The sequence below is a fragment of the Oryzias latipes genome, chromosome 1, assembly GCF_053564925.1.
Source record: "Oryzias latipes strain Hd-rR chromosome 1, Olatipes_Hd-rR_3.1".
Taxonomy (NCBI): domain Eukaryota; kingdom Metazoa; phylum Chordata; class Actinopteri; order Beloniformes; family Adrianichthyidae; genus Oryzias; species Oryzias latipes.
Window position 1 is genome coordinate 38419938 of NC_136237.1, and position 14644 is coordinate 38434581.

A 14644-nucleotide genomic window follows, 5' to 3' on the forward strand; every position below is an offset into this window, starting at 1 on the left:
ACAACAACAACTAACACTATTTAGGCTTCTTTAAGGACAGCTGATAACATGTTTTTCTTTAAAACTGCAATTATTTAAAGACCCAGGTCAATGAAAATGGTCTTTTTGGTATTTTTAACATGTTCTTGGGGCATTCCTCTCCTGATGGAGGACATGAATGAAAAAAAAAAGCTCAAAGTTGCATTTCTGAGTACTTCTTTATTTAAATTATTGTGAAACAGGAACAAAGAAAAAATGGAATTTTAAAGAGAGAATTTTTGCGACAAAAAATATGCTACCATTTCATGTTTAATGAATTACTGTCACTCTACAGCAGTGTTTTTCAACCTTTTCTGAGCCACGGCACACTTTAACGTTAAAAAAAATCCCGCGGCACACCAGCATCCAAAAATTTAAAAAAAAAGGGAGAAACTCATAGTCTGTATTGATCTACAGCCCCTCCACAATCTCACATGCATTTTTGAGATAATTGTTGCAGAAAAAGCTGGAAACTGCAGCTGTTTTTTTTCTTCTAAAAGATGCGATAAAAGTTAAGTTAGAAGATTTAAAAACAGTTTGATGTGTGTTTGTTGGTTTCAAGACGTTTAACAACAGATCTCCTTGTGCACTGTCACTCTCACAACCCAATGCATCATGGGAGATGTGGTGCATAAAACGGCCGAAGATCGCTTTTCGGAGCTTCATTCTTTTGTTCACTTGTTCCACGGTCTGATACCGGATTCTGTGGATAGCTACACCACTAAAGACGAGCTTTAGCTGGTATTTTTGTTAGAACTGAGCGACTTTACGAGCTAAATCGGGACAAGGAAGTGAAGACTTTAAGCACTTCTGATTGGTCAGACTGATGACGTGTGATTAAGCCCCCCAGAGATGATTGGTGGAGACAGTAAAGGGACGGGACGTTTCCAAAATACAGCCGAAGGTGCAGCTGAATCGCGTCCTTCTTATCAAAATGTCTTTAATAAAATAAAAAAAACGCAAAGAAAAATTATTTTACAATCTTTTATATTCCTAACTCCTCAGTGTTTTATCAGGGCCTGTTTGGATGAACACAGAGCTGAAATCCTGGAGATGGGAAATGTTTTTAGATCAGTTAATGAGGACAATTTCCCACGGCACACTTGACCATCTCCCACGGCACACTAGTGTGCCGCGGCACACTGGTTGAAAAACACTGCTCTACAGAAACTGTCTTGGAAAATGACACAGGATTTTTGGATTTTTGTCTAGAAACCACATAATCATAATTAAAAGGCCAATGGCTCAAAGATGATCGGAGTGGGTCTTTAAAAGGATTTGTGGTCTCGACTCCAATCATCCTGAAAGGTTTACAAGGCAATTTCCGTATTTGAGACTCTAGAAAACCCATGAGATTTTTTTTCCCTAAATGGGAAATACTTGTATTTGTTGGGGAAGTTTTTAAAATCCTCCCACAAGTGAGGAACTAGGCAGCAGCAGTCAGACACGGTAGTGGTGATGTAATAGTCTGGAACTGCAATGCATAAGTGATTAATTTTGTGCTCTACCATAGAATAAATTTAGACAGCCTGTTACAAGTGTGTTTGCTAAGAACTCTGGAAGCAAATCTAAAAATTTTAGGAACAAAAGGGCTTCCAATCAAACAAAGTTTCGATTCTGCCGTAGGATCCATCTCTCTGTGTCAAAAACAGCAGAAATGTTTATGTAAATTAACCCCCCCCCCCTTTAACTGTTGTATTATTTATGCTACAAATCAAGTTACAAACAAAATGCATGTTTTGTTGTGGAAAACGTTTCCTTGTGATCCAGAAATGATAAATGCAAGAATCTGCTTCTACAGACAAGCAACACGTTTGAGACAAAGTGAAACTGATATGGAGCAGCTTTTATCTTATCTCAGTAGAAACCCAAGCGTTTCCCCTTGAGATGCAATGTGTGACCCCAATTCAGCAAATCTCAAAACCCGTTTTGAGTTCATAGTGGTGTGGTGACGCTTGAAGGTGGCGCTGTGGGCTGTCCCGTTCCGGTTGGCCTTCATGGACGTTGCTGTTGTGAAACTCCAACTTCCTCTTGCACAGAAAAATGATGTTCCACAGCATAGCTGCTTCTAACAAAGAGAAATGCGTGGACCTGATGATAAGCTCCCTTAATTGGGTTTTGTCTAGACGTAGATTGGTTAGATTGGCAGCTCTAGACAAATGCCTCAGCTATTTAGGGTCAAAGGTTGAAGCAGACATTGATAAAACAACGCATCATCATCTGTCGTTGTCCATTAACCCGCCAACACTAAATATTGATGCGATAACAGAGATTGCTACTATCTCTGCAGTTCCGCAATCGCTGTCCTTTGCAGGGAAAACGCAGACAAAAGGAGAGACCACACCTTTCTGATTGATTTACAATGATTTTTTTATTATGGCGAAGAGCTGCGACCAAGATTAAGATCGTCCTGCTAAATTTAGCTTGTGGCTGGACACCATAAAGAAGAAGGGAGTTGCTTTAAATAGACATCTGGTCTGGATGGCTCCAAGCAAGGAGTTATAGCCATGACTAACCAGGTCAGAGACATAAGCGATTACATCTTTCCTCCCAGCCGAAGAAACACAACCGCTTGATTTTTTTCAAAGCTGGCAGAGTCTATGGGCTCCAATCAGGAGTTTAAAGTGGAGGAAATTTCAGATTGTAAATTAGTAAAAAAAAAAGAAATTTGTAAAGGTGAAGGAAATATTGTAAACTTTTTTTTTCATCTTCTATCCCGTCCACTTTTATTGTATTTATATTTTAATCAAAAATATAACTGTAAATTAGAAACTTGAATTAAAAAATAAAACTCTAAACTTAAAACTGTTACCAAATAAAATCAAAAAAGTGTTTATTTTTATTAGCTGCTATTTAGTTTTTTCTTTCTTTTGTCTTTTCGTTTCTCTTCTTCTTCGCTCTCAGTTCTCGACTTACAGTCTCAATCAACAGAACTGGAGCGTGTGACGTTTTCCATAGAAAATGACTTGCTACCGATTTCAACCAAATGAAGTCAGTTCAGTCACCATTTTTTTAATGAAACGGACGTCACCATGTTGGAACCAGGCATCGTCAGTAAGCAGTGATTGGTCCAAGTCGGTCATTTGTATGTCAACATTTCTATGGTAACCACTCTCGCCAATCAGGAGTGAGCTTGTTGGAAATCTGCACTACCATTTGAAAGCGTGCTCTGGAGAATCTGTCAATCAGACACTTTGAATGTTTGATGTGAGACCACATACTTTTACTGAAACATCTGATTGGCCAGTTTCTAACTTGACTACATACATTTGTATAGCGCTTTTGATTGCACACAAAGATGCTTTACATCACGTGAGTAAAAACAGTCAATACAAAACAAGAACAAATAGAATAAAAATAAAAAGATAGAAATGAAAGATTAAAAGCAATTTTAAAAAGATGAGTTTTAAGAGATTTTTGAAACATTGGGAGGTCATTGAAACGTTGAAGGTCTGAAAGTCACCACACTGCTGGGGTGGCTGCTTTCCTTTTTTATTAGCTAAAGACGCTGAGCCCCTGAGAGTCTGAGAATGCAGCTAAATCTAGAGGTCATTGTGCTCTTTGCTTGCCTGACTTCTAACTCTGACTGTGACTGATATTTTGATGTCACGTTGATCACATGTATCTGAAAACAGTTGGGGTGTAACGGTTCATTTCAACGCTTCATATAATAATTTGTGGTTGACGATACGATGAAGAGTCAAGATGGTTCAGGAGCAGTCATGCCGTGACGAGGCTCCAATACCAACTCCTAAAATACGGACTTATACGAACGATCTGATTCACTGACCTATAATGGATCTTTAGCTAAAACTTCAACCAGTTTGACTCAGAGATAAATACCTGCTACTGAACAGTGCGAGTGAAGTTTTCCAGATTCCTTGTATTTCTCGAAAGATAATCAAGTCTAAATTAAATATGTAAACAAACAAGTAAAAAAAAAACAAGTAAAAAAGAAATAGTTTCATAAAGTTCTGCCCTCTCTTGTTTTTCCACATCCAAACAATCTAAACGGAACATTATTAGAATATTCTACCACACTTTATGGTCACGTCTTTGCTAAAGGGGAAGGCTTAGCTGAATTCTACAAGGGCTCTCTGTTCTCCTCCTTTGACCCATGATGTTTGCAGGGTCAAAGCAAAGAACATGAGGAAAATAAGAAAGCAGGGAATTGATGCAGGATTTAGCTCATTCTTAGGTCAAATATTAAAAAGTAGTCCTGTAAAAATTCTATAAAGTGAGATGCAAACATTCCCGTTATATAAAATCCCAGAAAATGTACTGGCAGCCTGTCAGCAAAAAGACAGGGATTAAAATGAATCTACAACTTGACTTAAATAAAAGATCCTGATTAGATCATGTTTATATATGCTGTAAATCCTGGTCCATTTTACTTTGGACTGACTTTCAGAACAATGTTACCTCAAACTGTAATTAATTACTCACCACTTGTTCTAAAAATTAAAATAGCTTCCAAAAGATCAAATTTAAATTTGGATTTAAAAAAAATCTTTTTTCACAAGAATGCACAGTGGTTAGCACCTCTGCCTCATAGCAAAAAGAGGCTGGTTCAAATCCCAGCTGGGTCCTTCCTCTGTGGAGTTTGCATGTTCTCCCCCGTGCATGTGTGAGTTTCCTCCGGGCTTCCTCCCACAAAGACATGCTTCATAGGCTAATTACTTACTTTAAATTGCCCCAAGGTGTGATTGTGAGTGTGTATGGGTGTGTCATAGTGTGACAGAACCCCACCTTTGGAAACCAGAGGCCTGGTTAGGCTCCAGGTAAGGCTCCAGCAGCCCCGTGATACAGCGGCTAAAGAAAACGGATGGATGGTTGGATTACTCCATACTGGCATTACTAAAAACACTGTGGTTACTTTTAAAGCTTCACTTGGCCCCCCTTTATGATTAATTTTGAAAATGAGTTCCCCTCGAAAAGGTCATTGGGTCATTTCATGTTTTTGTGTCACAGGGCTATACTATATGTCACTGAAGCGAGCTACATAGCAGTGAAAGGTGTTCAAATGCTATCAGAAAACATGGACCAAACGTAAACTGCAACCATTGTAACGCCTTTCACATTTACAGAACTTTGAATTCATGTTTTATTTAGTTGTCTGACTTTATGTTATGTTAAATCAAATGTTAAAATGAGATCAAATGTTTTTTCAGGTTAGCAGATAATCAGATTTTGACAAAATTACAGCTTTTATTTTGAAGACCTTCAGCACATTTGCAGCCAAAAAGTTTGGAAACTTGTGGGGATTAGTTCCCTTTTAAACTCCTGCAAAGTGCTATTGCTATTTTAAATAAAAAGAAGCAACATTAGAAACATATGTAAACATATTGTATTAAAATACAAATAAAACCAGAATATGGCAATATGGCAGCAAAGCAATTCAGACAGAATGACAGCAATAAGAGTGAACGTCCAAACTCATAAACTAAACTGTGTCCCAGGACCACAACAGCAATTTCAAAGATCAGATCATAACTTAAAATCCAAAAACACTTGATAATCGTTTAAAAAAAAGTCAAAATAGTACTGAACTATACAGACAGAACTATATTTTTATGAATTTACCGGGAACCAGGTACAGGCTGTGCGGCTGTTGAACAGTCCCGCCCACCGACTGCCCCCCACCCCTCTCCAACCATCTCAACCGGAGCACAATCAACATCAAGCTGCTACTGACTCAACATCTGTGTACGCTGAATGTCTTATATATTTATTATATATTTATTTTTTTGTTTAGTCCTTGCTGTGTTCCTATGTGTACTGATGCTGCACTTTTGGTTATTTATTTATTGGGTATTTATTTGGTGAACTGAACTGAGTGACTGTTGTTGTTGTTGATGCTCCAAATGCATTTTCCTTGTTTTCACTGATAAAAAAATGAATCTTGAAACCAGTTCCCACTATTTCAAATCCTTGGGTTAATTTACCATTTTTTTCAAACGATTCCTTTATCGATTCCAGCCGCTGTGAATGAAGTCACCACGCGCATTGCGTAGCTTGTTTTGTGCACGTTGCATAGGTGACAACATGGCGCCTGAGCGGCAAAAAGGCTTTAGAAGTTAGGTCACGCAGACGACAACACGGGAACATGCAATACTTGCAAATGAGATATTTCAACACCTCAAATATGCAAAAACAATGAATATTTTTAAATGAATGCCGTGTTTTACATCTGCTTCAGACAAGTGGATTTCAACCGAGGAGCAATAACTAGATGTCTCCTCTAATTAAGACAGCCCTCAGAAATGTCCTTCTACTTGGAAATGTCCCATTAACCAGAGGAAAAACGAGTGTTCTTCTTAAGATGTGGTGAAGTTTATGTTGTGCTGAAACAAGAAACCAATTGGAGCATTTGTTGCACACAGCATGCGCACATGCAGAGACATGGATGGAGCAGGCAAATGAGATTACCGGTACAGAGTTTGGTCTGCAGACAGCGGCAGAGACTTTGTGCGTCACTCCTGCTGAGCCAGATTAGACTGAGCCTCACTTCAGCCTTACGCTTGTGTTTAAGGTGACAGAGAGGCTGCAGCTCAGCGTTCACTGACTCCATCAACTGCAAAACCTTTTTCTTTAACAGAAAAACTCACCTGCTCTCTGCCCTGAGGGTCAGGGCTCCATGGAGGCAGCTGTTACAGTGCTGTTCTGCTCCGCCCATGCTTCTCCTGAGGAGGACCATGCTTCTTCATCTCCTAATGACATAAATAAAGCATGAGATTGTTGTTAAGAAATAAGGAGGGAAAAACTGAAACGTCTAAAAGTGAGACGGCGCAGGAGTTGTAACAGGAAGGAGGTAGTCAGGAAGAAAAGAAAAGCACTCGTGAAAAAAGACACACTTTTCCCCGGTGAGGCAGATGATTGCACAGCTGAAGGATGGATGACTGACAGCTGAAGACCACAGTTAGCTGAAGAAGTAGAATAGAAGAGCAGAACAGGGCCTGCCTGCCTGCCTGTTCTGTTGCGAGGTCCCACATCTCCCCGCTCTGCTCCAAACCCATCCATATTTAATGAGGCCTTTACAAAGCCTTGGGAAAAGAGATGCTGGGAACTCTTCTGCTCCTCCTGCTTCTGGTTTCTGTTAGAACTTTCGCTCTTTCTTCCTGCCCGCCTCCTTTTGTTTTGATATCAGTTTAACTCTTTTTCAGGACTCCTCTGGGCAGCGTGTGGACAACCTTTGCTCTCCACTTGTTTCAGGGTTCAAAGAAAGAGCGGTTCTGTCCCAAAGATCGCCGTCATTCCCTCTTTTTTCGACACTGAGACACGTCTTTCTTGTTGCGGTTGTGGGGCGACGTGTTTGGTTTCCACAACTGGATGTATGTTTTCATTCAGTGAGCGAGCGAGCGCTCAGAACTTGTGCGCCTGTTAGTGGGAGTGCTGCCGGCATCAATAATGCATCCAGATAATGCAGCCGCTTCGTTCTACCAACAACTTACAGGCATACCAGCGCACACCGAGGAAGACAGCGAGTCGCAGAGAAGGAGGGACAGAGGAAAGGAGGGAAGGGGGCAAGAATGCATGCATTTGCAAAACTGGAAAAAAAAAGGTGAGAAAGGGAAACTTGAGCCCTGCGATCATGGCACTATGAAACTCCAATTATCCAGGGAGTGACATTTAAGTTCCATCTCAGGTAAACGAGCAGTTATTTTTGTCTAACTAAGCTGAAATGTCAATGTCAGAAGAGAAACTGGGATTCTCCTCATCATCAGAAGGGAGTTTGTTCAAACTATGACCCCAACAGTTGATGAAAATGTGAGGGTTCATAAACTTATGAGGAAAACTCACAATTTTGCACAGACCATATGTTAAGGTCTAAAAGGAACCTAGAAACTCGGATTATAGATGTCTTAAGGCTGTAAGACCCCTCACTAAACACTTTTCTTAGACAGATGTGGACTTCTCTCTTGTTTAAACTTCAAACATTCATGAAAAAAAAAGTCCAGACTTATGGAATGAAAATAAAGATCTCATGGCAATCAAAGATGTTTGTAAGTTTGGCAAACTAAATGCATTCTGTACAGGAGACATGGCACAGAGGAGATTGTACAGCCAACCAGGACGCGGGACACGGAGCAATGTGAAAAAAAATACAGCATGCAATATTGCCCTGAAAAAATCCACTAAACAGTGAAACAGCGAAAAGTGAACTGCAATGTAAGGAGGGACCGCTTTATTCAAATACCTGTTAATCAGCAGTCTGTAATAAAACCAAAATAAAACTGTTGTTCAAAATGATACATAACTAACAGAAGTTTACTAAATCAAAGCATCTTAAGTCTGACTTTTTTTAAAATAAAATGCAAATGTCTTAATAGGTACTTTGTGAACTATAACTGGTTTTGCTTAGCTTTCTTTATCAGAGAAATGCTATTTTATCTAGTCCTGGTCCTGGACCAGGGTCCGCTTGGCTGTAATCAGGCAGAAAACTTGGTTCACTTCAAGAGAGACAAATGTGTCCAGTCTCAATGATCCCTTAGTTTTTAACTATAACATTTTTTTCTGATTAATGTTTTTTCTATTACTTGCAACTTTTCTATACTTTTTTTTAATATAGCTTTTCTCACACCAGTTTTAGCCTGTTTATGTTTTTCATAACTATAATTAAGTCCTTTATTTGTTATTGAAATCACATCCACACTTCGCTTAGAACCACTTGACTGATAACACTGCTGCCGGCCCAACGTTGGTAAAATTCTGTCATTTTTATCATTTTAGTTTACAATCTTTAAACTAAAAAAAAATGCTGTTTTGCCCAGGGCTTGTGTTTTATTTTATTTTTTAATTTATGGACAGTCTGTCTGAGTCTTGTTTGTTTGCTCCTAAAGAGGAAGCGCAGGGAAAACAATCCAGTTAGGAGTTCACCTCATGGACACAAACACGTAAGCTCACACATGGAAACGCATAATCCAGGTCACCTCATGACCCTGACAGTTAATTGAGACAGACAAACAGACAGACGGGTAGACAGACAGACAGGCAGACAGGCTTCTGCCGGGCAAAGGTGAATGCATGTGAGGCTATGCGCCCCGTTGGTCTGACAGAGGAACCAGAGGATGGAAGTACGGTACGTACATTTGAAATCTATTCACTTTTCACTAATTAGAATCAAACAGTGCTTAACATAAATACAACACAGAATAACAGGGAGATAAACTACTGCAGTTCTATGTCATTTCTATGAAGCTCAGCTGTTTCCCTCTTTGTAGCCCACGGAGCTGCCACCAGTGAAATATTCATAAATGCAGCACACTGCCTATATTTTTGTAATAATTGTTTAAAAATATATACATTTTAAATGATGCTACTAATAAAAATCATTTTAAAATCCCCCTCCAGCTATATTTATAACTATTGTAAAATTGTTCCCAATAGTCTTTTAATAATGATTAAATAGTTTTTAGCCAAAACTAAAACACTTATGTCGTTTGGAAGACATGTTTTCTGCAGAGCAGCAGAAGTCTATCAGGAATTCACCTCTGATCACGGTAATGTTGGCGCGCTGATGTCCCATCATCCTCTCTCCCACTAGCTTGCAGCCCCTCACAACCACAACCTAACATTACCGGTGCCACAAAAATGGTGAACAATATTGGAGCCACCCAGATGCCAGCTCAGACGAGGAAAACAAAGACAGTCATGGATCGTTTCGTACGCAGGTGGATGCATCAGAATGGAGCACAGTAGGGCTACACGATACAAGGAAAACTTGCGATATGCAATATTAGTGATCAATATTGCGATATAACTTGCGATAAATGAACAACTAGCAAAAACAACAAAAACATTTCCATTTCACTGCAAAAGTTAAATAAGAGTTTTAAATAAGAGTCAAAATTCCTTAAATTATTGTCCAAATGACCGTCGTCTAATAGGAGGGCAACATCTAACGTAAAAGCTCCATCTGATTGGTCAAATGGCTAAAGGGATTTATTTAATTCATTAAATAGTTCAAGTTGCCATAAGATTGTTTTAGCACATTTACGGTTTACCACTGATTGCGATTTTCGCTGACTATAGCGATATGGATATTGCACAGCTTGATAACGCGATAACGATACATTTGGGATTAATTGTGCAGGCCTAGAGCACAGCAGGGAGACTTTAGCCCGTCCATTTCAGTGGTTGCGTCACAACTGAGAGCTTTTTTAACCTGCCTCTGATTCACGTTGATTTGAATAAAAAAATACTCAGAAATGTAGTTTAGGCTTAAATTCTAAGAAAAGATTTTACAGCAGACCTCAGAGGCTCAGGACTCGCTCTGGACCGATGGATTTTCCAGTCTGAATACAGCTAAAAAAGGGAAAATGATTTCATGTTTTTTCATCTTATATGAATGCTTTGTTTTAGGAGGCCTCGTTGTTTTCTTTCTCTTTTTTTATTCAGCTGACCCTCAACATATTTTCCTAAACTTTTTTTCCAGTTTTTCAACATTTATTTTCTGCTATCTGTCCCTGTCTCATCGCTGTGATCTCCACCTTCGAAGAACACAAAGGATGAACTGGTCTCCCTTTAGGGTTACCAAACAAATAATTATTTCTTTTGTGTTATTAATTTACTCTGCCACATAATTTTTGTTATTATTTTCTTTATTTATTTTACCTAAAAAGTAATTAAGGATTATTATTATCATGATTTTAAGATTATTTGGCTCATCTGGAATTAAGTCTTTTCAAGGCTGAAGATGTTTCACTTCCAATTCAAGAGGCTTTTTCAGTTCTGACGAGGTTTTGTTTGCAAGTTCTCCAATTGTCGGACCAGCTGAAGGGAATGAAACACATCTGTGGAGTCTCTCATTCACCCTGAAGAGGATTTGACTGAAATTCATCACATTTTTTGTCATTTCTATAATTAATACTTACTTCACGTCATATTTAACTTTTGTTCTGAAAGCCACAAAAATTGTCTTTGTTCCTTTTCATTTCAAATAGGTGAATTTTGCTTTAACCTTTATTTAAAGGCACAGATTCAAAAGGAAATATTGTATTTGATTCACTGACCCGTATACTTCTATTCAGCATAAAATCTCTGCATGAGAAGAACAGAAAACTTTAACAGAGACATCCGAGAGAAACCAAGCTAAGGGAGGACCTGAGAAAGGGGAGAGACTGCTGAACTTTCAGTGATCCAACTCAACTTGAAAAGACTCTTGGACCTAGAGCCGGCCTCAGCAGCGTGTCTGCGTTTTGCTCATGAAAACAAACGACATCCAAACTTTTGCAAAGATGGATGGGAATTTAAAATGAAAGTGTTTTAGCCATCACTGCTAGCTCTGTGGAGAAAGTGTGTCTCTGTGTTAGCCTGGGGGCGGTGCTGCAGCGCAGACTCTTCCTGGAAGGGGCTGTTCCTCAATTTATGATGTCACAATGTGAGGAACCTCTGATTTTCGGGGATTGGGAGGGGCTGGTGGTCAGATCGCAGGTTTTAAAGCAATACTCAGAAATGCGTGAATGGATCAAACTATAGCTTTTCAGTTGTTTATAGTGAGGAATTAACATTATATTACACTTAAGAGTTCAAAAGGTTGATTTAGCAGAATCTAGGCACCTTTAAATGTCTTGTGGAATTCCAAAGAAAAGGGCAGGGCAATAACTTATTGACAAAATATTTAGCAATTTAAATCTTTCTCTGTTTTATGCCCAGAAACAATGCAGATACACATGATTTCTCTATGGAAGCTTTATAAAATAATATTGATAAATACACAGATGTGCAGATATCACTTTTATTTTCAGTCTGTTTTCTGATTCAGAAATGACCAGTTTTAACTTTTGGCTGTTATGTGTCGTCATTATGTACGTGGATGTTATTAAGTACAGCAAACTGCAGAGAAACAAGGTCAAATATTCAAACTTTTGAGGGAAAAAAGGCCTCTAAACAACCTAAACAGAAACAAAACGTGATTAAATTACAGTCTGTTGAAAGAATTAGCTGGATTAATATTATATTTGGACGGTGGCCTTAATGAAACATTAAATCAAAACAAAACAAGTTAGATTTTTATTCACTTCCAGTAAAAAAAATGATATTCAAATGTATTTTTTAAAAACCCATTTACCTCATATTTTGTAATAAACTGTTTAAGAGATATTTTTTTTCTCTCTCCGAAAGCTTTAACACTAAGAATTTGACAGACATCTGTTCTAGACATAACAATCAACAATCAAAAATATAAAACACTTGGCTGATTCTAAAAATAGCCTCATAAATGAGTAAAGGCTGGGAGGCCTGCACAATGCAGTCAGCCTCATTCTTCTGCTTGAATCCAGCCTGACAGGACAGAACAGACGGAGGCACACAGGACGCTCCTCCCACGACCGAGGAGTCCACGCGCTGCAGACCAGAGTCTGATCCTTCTGAGATGTTTGGAAATGTGGAAGCATGAAACAGCAAAAAGGCAGGAGGAGCAGGGCGCGCGCGCGCGCGTCAGGGCTGAAGCGGTGCGCGCTGCTGCCTGTACTGATGCATTAGTAAAGCACACACATTTCATGCACGGAATGTTCATCTATTCTTTAGCAGCGACTCAGCGCTGACACTTTCCAGTGGGTTCCATGAATCAGGTTATTTGTCAATCTGAATTGAGACTCCTCCCCTTTTCTTGCGTCATCATCACAGGTAACGACCAGGTAGAGCCACGAGCGCGTACTCAAAACGAACTTTCTGACTCGTTTGAGTTTTTTTTACAGAAAATCAATTTCGGGCTAAAATGTTGATATTTTTTTATCCAAAACTCCTAAAAATGTAATTAAATCGCAGGACTGTTGTGTCACGTTAGGAGATAAAATACAGAACGTCAGCATCGTTCCTTATAATAAACCAGTTTGTCCGTTTCAGTCTGACCATAAGCTATAACACCTTACCGGTGAGCTCGCGGGTTTCTTTCTCGTCACTCGTGTAATCCCCTCGTGAGCTCAGGGCGGGTCAACCCGCGCGCCGTGGTCCCGGAGGAACTTGGAAAAAGGTCCGCAGAAAAAGAAACAGCCGCTCCTTCGTGGGATGCAAGGGGAAGTCCGTTAATCCAAAACACCTGGAGTCCACGGGGAGCGGGGCTCGAGACCAAGGCGAGCCACCGGACGCCGTCCCGCGAGCAGGTGAGCGCGTGAGCTGCGGGATGCGTGGCTTAAACGTCGATAATCTTCTAACTCATCCATCCATCCGGTCCCTACCCCTCCCTCCTTCGCTCTCCCTCCCCCTCTCACTGACCTGTGCGCGCGCGCACTTCAACTTTCAATGATTCAGTCCACAGAAAATAAAAACGTGGAGATGGAGCCACGGCGCGAGCGCTCTATTGTCGAAACACCTGCATTATGAATCTGTTTATTGATATTTATGTGATGCAAAACACTCAGCATTATACAACTGTATCCTCACAGCACGCGCGCGCGTGCCCACGCACGTGAGTACACAGAGAAACCAAAAGGAAAAGAAAGGCTGACAGAGAATAATGAAAAGTTAAAACTAATAATTAAATGTAGAACATATTTAGATGTTTATCGCCTCCTGCTGGGGAAACTGCGTTACTGCCGCTCTTACAAACCAGCAAAATCCATTTGATACGAGGACTATGGTTTTTTAACCGTTGTTGTAATGTTACTCTCTCACTCACTACTATAATTTAAAAAAAGAATTTTATTTTTGCACGCCACTTTTCCCTTTTCTATTTGATTATCAGAAAACAATAAAGAAAACAACACGCCACACAAACTTATTTTTACAAGTGAAGAATGGATTTCAAATTCATATGAGCTGCAAAATGCTTTAATTATGAGTAATAATGATAAGCTTATTTTTAATCAAGTGAAGTTCTTTGACCTTTTAACGTTGGTAAGTTAGACCATAAAAAAATACAGGCCATCTGCTTTGAAAAAAGGGGAAACAGATCAACAGGAAACCTGTGTGCCTGAAAAAAGACCAAATACCCCCAACAATGCTGCCTAATTTAAAAAAAGGTGCAAAATGAATGCACCTACTTTCAACAACCAGATAGACACATGTTGAAACAGGTCAAGTCTGCAAAGTAAAGCTTTTTGGTCCTAGGGCTAAAAGTAACTGAATCCAAGTTATTAAAGTCCAAGTAAACCTAAAAAAAAGCTTAAAATCCACATTAAAACCAAAAAAAGTTGTGTGTTTGTGGCTGTTTGTGTCATAATGTCACATCTTACTGCTGTAAACAAATCATTTTGGGTGGAAACGCTGTTGTAATACAATAATGAACATGTTATGGATAATGTTACTTAAATGTAATATTTAGCAGTAATCAGTTACGAGAATGTCTTTTTGTTTGTAATGAGTCCCAACACTGTTTATAAAATGCATGGGATGGGATAAATGTTTATATGTGTAAAACATTTTCTATTGTGCAACCTTAATTAAAAAAATAACTTTGCTGTATATAGAGTAAACAAAATTGTTGAAAATATATTTACTTTTACCTAATAAGGACATAACTGTAAAACATGAAGTAAACAATGGTGGCTTTTTTTTAGGGCTTTTTTTATTTATTTTTTAACAACTCAAGTGTTTTAACAGACCTCTGCTATGTATAACCACCCTGTCTTTGTTAAAACACAATCTGTAAGGTACCATCCACCAATGGTATCTTACAGATTTTTAG

General features: G+C 39.0%; 1 protein-coding gene across 1 annotated transcript in view; it reads right to left on the bottom strand.

Annotated features, from left to right (window-relative positions):
- frmpd1a (FERM and PDZ domain containing 1a) overlaps positions 1 to 13167 on the bottom strand; it is a 53853-nt gene extending 40686 nt beyond the window's left edge. The window contains exons 1-2 of the mRNA XM_011486140.4: positions 12891 to 13167; positions 6627 to 6728 (exon numbers count right to left, since the gene is read on the bottom strand). The gene's annotated coding sequence lies outside the window, so the exon portion shown is untranslated. The remainder of the gene's footprint in view (positions 1 to 6626; positions 6729 to 12890) is intronic.
- Positions 13168 to 14644: the final 1477 nt, after the last annotated feature.